We start from the raw sequence: 5,960 nt of genomic DNA, 5'->3' as shown, positions 1-5,960 counted from the left end.
AAGTTCAAAAGTTTGGGGTGACTTAGAAATGTCCTTGTTTTGAAAGAAAAGCAAATTTTTTGTCCATTAAAATAACATCAAATTGATCAGAAATACAGTGTAGACATTGTTAATGTTGTAAAGACTGTTGTAGCTGGAAACGGCAGATTTTTATGGAATATCTACATAGGCGTAAGAGGCCCATTATCAGTAACCATCACTCCTGTGTTCCAATGGCACGTTGTGTTAGCTAATCCAAGTTTATCATTTTAAAAGGCTAGTTGATCATTGAAAACCTTTTTGCAATTATGTTAGCACAGCTGAAAACTGTTGTTCTGATTAAAGAAGCATAAAACTGGCCTTCTTTAGACTAGTTGATATCTGGAGAATCAGCATTTGTGGGTTCGATTACAGGCTCAAAATGGCCAGAAACAAAAACTTTCTTCTGAAACTCGTCAGTTATTCTTGTTCGGGATGGTAAGTTGGTGGTTGAAGATATCCCTCTAGTGGTGTGGGGCTGTGCTTTGGCAAAGTGGGTGGGGTTATATCCTGCCTGTTTGGCCCTGTCCGGAGGTATCGCGATGGGGCCACAGTGTCTCCTGACCCCTCATGACTCAGCCTCCAGTATTTATGCTGCAGTAGTTTATGTGTCGGGGGCTAGGGTCAGTCTGTTATATCTGGAGTATTTCTCCTGTCTTATCTGATGTCCTGTGTGAATTTAAGTACGCTCTCTCTAATTCTCTCTCTCTTCGTTATAATCTCCACCGGCACAGCCAGAAGAGGACTGGCCACCCTTCATAGCCTGGTTCATCTCTAGATTTCTTCCTAGGTTCTGGCCTTTCTAGGGTGTTTTTTCCTAGCCACCGTGCTTCTACACCTGCATTGCTTGCTATTTGGGGTTTTAGGCTGGGTTTCTGTACAGCACTTTGTGACATCGGCTGATGTAAGAAGGGCTTATATATACATTGATGATTGATATTCTAACTATCATCATGTATTATACTGTATCATCATGTATTATACTGTACATGTATTATACATAATCATGTATTATACCTGTATCATGTATTATACCTGTATCGTGTATTATACCTGTATCGTGTATTATACCTGTATCGTGTATTATACCTGTATCGTGTATTATACCTGTATCGTGTATTATACCTGTATCCGTCGTGTATTATACCTGTATCATCATGTATTATAACTGTATCATCATGTATTATAACTGTATCATCATGTATTATAACTGTATCATCATGTATTATAACAGCAGGCTGTAGATTAGGTGTTACTGAAGTTGCAAAAGGGGATGTCACCTCATCCAGGCACCAGAGTCCAGAGTCGATCAGGCCAGAGAAGTAGACAGACCAAATGAATCCCCAATGGAGGGCATTGAAACGATCAGCACTGAAACACTCGTACTTAATCTTCATGTTTATGGATTCAAGAACAATGTTGCAGAAATGCATTAAGAATAATGTACCCACAATGCACAGTAATCAGACATAGGTGCTCAAACATGTGTTACGGAAGTTTCCTCCTTCTCCTCTCACGTCTGAGTTGTTTCCCCCGAGTTCAGTACAGTCCTCCATGGATACAGAGCTAGAGGAGAGAATAGACAGAGGAATAGAGAGCTCGCTAATGTCTGAAGGCAGAATATTTCTCCAGCACTCAGATTATCCAGTGTGTGTAATCTGATCACTTTACATTCCAGCTCCGGCCAGAGTGAATGATCTACAGAGCCCTTCTGAAGTATTCACACCACTTTGACTTATTCCACATTTGGTTGTGTTGCAGTTAAAATAAAAAAAATGGATGAAATAGATTATTTTTCCTCACCCATCTACACACTATTACCACATAATGACAAAATGAAAACATGTTTAACCATTTTTTTTGCAAATGTATTGAAAATTAAATACAGAAAAGGTCCAATAAGGCTGATAGCTGTAATCGCCGCTAAGGTGCTGCTACAAAGCATTGACTCAAGTGTGAATACTTACATAAATCAGAGTTTTGGACATCTGGATTGTACAACATTTGCCCATTATTCCAGCTCTGTCAAGTTGATTGTTGATCATTGCTAGACAGCCATTTTCAAGTCTTGCCATTTTTTTAAGCCAATTTAAGCCAAAGGTCACGTAGGAACACGCAATGTTTGTCTTTGTAAGCAACTCCAGTGTATATTTGGCCTTTTTTGCAGTCGGCATGCCAATTAAACGCTCCCTCAATTTCAGACATCTGTGGCATTGTGACAAAACTGCATGATTTTAGAGTGGGTTTTTATTGTCCCCAGCACAAGGTGCACATTTGTAATGAATGACCATGCTGTTAAATCAACTTCTTGATATATCTGTCAGGTGGATGGATTATCTTGGCAAAGGGGCGGCAAGTAGTCTAGTGGTTAGAGCGTTGGGCCTGTAACCGAAAGGTTGCTAGATCGAATCTCCGAGCTGACAAGATAAAAATCTGTCGTTCTGCCCCTGAACAAGGTAGTTAAACCCACTGTTCCTAGGCCGTCATTGTCGATAAGAATGTGTTCTTAACTGACTTGCCTAGTCAAATAAAGGTTAAATAATAAAAATAAAATAAAAAGGAGAAATGCTCACTAACAGGGATAAAGAACACATTTGTGCACAACATTTGAGAGAAAAAAGCTTTTTGTGCGTATGGAACATTTCTGGGATCTTTTATTTCAACTCATGGAACCAGCACTTTACACTCGCGTTTATATTTTTTGTTCAGTGTAAATAAAAATGAACAAAACAGGTCAGAAAACTAACTGAAATTAAACTGAATTTAAAAAAAGGAATCATATAAAAACTAAAAAAACTATATCTTTGGCTCTCATACATCACACCTCTCCCCACCCACCCACCCTCTCCCTCCCTAACCCTCTCATACATCACACCTCTCCCCACCCACCCACCTCTCCCTCCCTAACCCCCCCCAACATTCACACACCTCTCCCCACCACCCTCTCCCATACAACCCACCTCTCCCCACCCGCCCCTCTCCCTCTCATACCCTCACCACCCGCCCTCTCCATACATCACACACCTCTCCCCACCCACCCTCTCCCATACATCACCCACCTCTCCCCACCCCCCTCTCCCTCTCATACCTCTCCCACCCGCCCTCTCCCATACATCACACACCTCTCCCCACCCACCTCTCCCATACATCACCCACCTCTCCCCACCCGCCCTCTCCCTCTCATACCTCTCCCCACCCGCCCTCTCCCATACATCACACACCTCTCCCCACCCACCCTCTCCATACATCACCCACCTCTCCCCACCCGCCCTCTCCCTCTCAACCTCTCCCCACCCACCCTCCCCATACATCACACACCTCTCCCCACCCGCCCTCTCCCTCTCATACCTCTCCCATCCGCCCTATCCTTTCTACCAAAAAACACAGTAGTCAATGGCTTTAGGATAAATAATTTACTGCTGTTACACCATCAAATATGTGCACTCTCAGCACCAAGGAGAAATAAAAAAGCAATACGCCTCCCCATTTCCTCCCTTCCACTTCCAAAAATAACACACCAAAAAAACAAAAAAACTGTTCATATTAATATTGCTTATACAACCTAAAAATCCCTTGCTAGCCCAGCAGTATAGCCTAAACCTGGCACCTCTTACACACTAAGACGCACCTGAAACACACAACACACTAAAACACACACCAATATGATAACTAATAAATATGTAATATGTCAATATGTGTCCCACGTGTATAGTGTCATGCAGACCTTATATCCACTTAGATCCTATCGGATCCCATATAGATTCCTGTAGGCCTTCCATAAAACATCCCAAACCTTGATCCTTTCTCTGGACAGTCCATGTATTTGGTGGAATGGCAAGGCAATGATGGGTAGACTTCTCTCCACGTCATACTGCGGTGGAGCGAACGCTACGTCATTTACGCTGGCAGTCCAATTCTTATCTTTTACCCAATAATTGGCAAAATATCAATTAGGTAGCAAAAGATCAGAACTGGGCTGCCTGTGTAAACGTAGCCAGAGACTTCTGAAAGACACTTGTCATAGAGACGAATGTTCAGGTGTCCACAATGGATCATGGCGGACAGGGGTGGTGACAAAGGACAGAACACCAACACACATCTCAGGTGAGACAGAACACACACACCTCAGGAGACAGAACACAACACACCTCAGTGAGACAGAAAACACCACACACCTCAGGTGAGACAGAACACACACACCTCAGTGAGACAGAAACACACACACCTCAGGTGAGACAGAACACACACACACCTCAGGGAACAGAACACACCACACACCCCTCTGTGAGACAGAACACACACACACCCCTCTGTGAGACAGAACACACACACACACAACACACACACCCCTCAAGTGAGACAGAACACACCACACCCCTCAGTGAGACAGAACACACACCTCAGGTGAGACAGAAACACACACACACCCCTCAGGTGAGACATAACACAACACACACACACAAACACTTACCCTCAGGTGAGACAGAACACACACACACCTCAGGTGCGACAGAACAACACACACCTCAGTGCGACAGAACACACACACACACACCTCAGGTGCGACAGAACACACACACACCACACACCTCAGGTGAGAGAAGAAAACACCACGCACACCACACCTCAGAGGGAGACAGAAACACACACCACAACCTCAGGCGACAGAACACACACACACACACCTTCAGCACCAGAACACACGACACACACGCTCAGTGCACAGGACACACACACACCACACCTCAGGTGCGACAGAACACACCACACACACACACACACCTCAGGAGACAGAACACACACCACACACACCTCAGGTGAGACAGAACACACACACACACCCTCAGGTGAACAGAACACACACACCCCCCTCAGGTGAGACAAACACACACACCCTCAGGTGAGACAAACACACACACACCTCAGGAACCAGAACACACACACACCTCAGGGAGACAGAACACACAGACACACCTCAGATGAGACAGAACACACACACACACATCTCAGGTAGAACAGAACACACACACACCACACCCCTCAGGTGAGACAGAACCACACCCACACACACCACCTCAGTGAGGACAGAACACACACACACACACACACACACACACCACACACACCACACAACACCCCCCTCAGGTAGCACAAGAACACAAACACCACCCCTCAGTGAGCAAAACACACACAACAAACCCCAGGTGAGACAGAACACACACACCTCAGGAAGACAGAACACACACACCTCAGGTAAGACAGAACACACACACACACCACCTCAGGTGAACGAAACACACAGTCCGCTTCCCAATATGCTCATAGTCTCTGTCAAAAAGTAGTGGCACTATAAATGGAGTAAGTGCTATTTGGATGCAAGGCTATTTATATAACTTCATATCTAAAGTATCCAGGTAGGACAACGTTAACACTGTGATTGGATGTTGTGTTTTTGATGAAGAGGAGTGTAAGACACAGAGACAGAGAGACACAGAACAGGAGAACACAGAACAGAGAACAGAGAGAACACAGAGACACAGAGGACACAAGAGACACAGAGACACAAGAGACACAGAACAGGAGAGAGAGAGAGAACAGAGACAGAGACAAGAACAGAGACAGAGCGAGAAGGAGAAGAAGAGAAGATAGAGTAGACAGAGACTAGAGACAGAAGACAGAAAGAACAGACGAGAAGGACGAGAGGAGACAGAGACAGAGACAGAGACAGTGAGACAGACAGGCGAAGAAGACAGAGAAGATAAGAGAGAGGAGAGGACGAGAGGAGGAGAGAAACAGAGAGAGAGACAGAGAAGAGACAGAGAACAGAACAGAGACAGAGACAAGGACAAGAAAGAGAGAAGAGAAAGAGATTGAGAGAGACAGAGACAGGAGAGGATGAGAGACAGCAGACAGAGAGGTGAGAGAGGACAGAGACAGAGAGT

At 44.7% G+C, this 5,960-nt stretch overlaps 1 long non-coding RNA gene across 2 annotated transcripts; it reads right to left on the bottom strand.

Annotated features, from left to right (window-relative positions):
• Positions 1-3,416: 3,416 nt before the first annotated feature.
• Positions 3,417-4,603, bottom strand: LOC139024414 (uncharacterized). 2 transcript variants are annotated; one of them, XR_011475708.1, is made up of 3 exons: positions 4,570-4,603; positions 4,194-4,270; positions 3,417-4,142 (listed from the first exon to the last, which is right to left on the bottom strand). It is a non-coding gene; the product is annotated as an uncharacterized lncRNA (long non-coding RNA). The 2 variants fall into 2 exon arrangements; XR_011475709.1 differs by having other exon boundaries at positions 4,566-4,600.
• Positions 4,604-5,960: the final 1,357 nt, after the last annotated feature.

Source organism: Salvelinus sp. IW2-2015, unplaced genomic scaffold (genome assembly GCF_002910315.2).
Source record: "Salvelinus sp. IW2-2015 unplaced genomic scaffold, ASM291031v2 Un_scaffold1479, whole genome shotgun sequence".
NCBI lineage: Eukaryota > Metazoa > Chordata > Actinopteri > Salmoniformes > Salmonidae > Salvelinus > Salvelinus sp. IW2-2015.
This window is presented reverse-complemented; position numbering and strand designations above follow the sequence as displayed.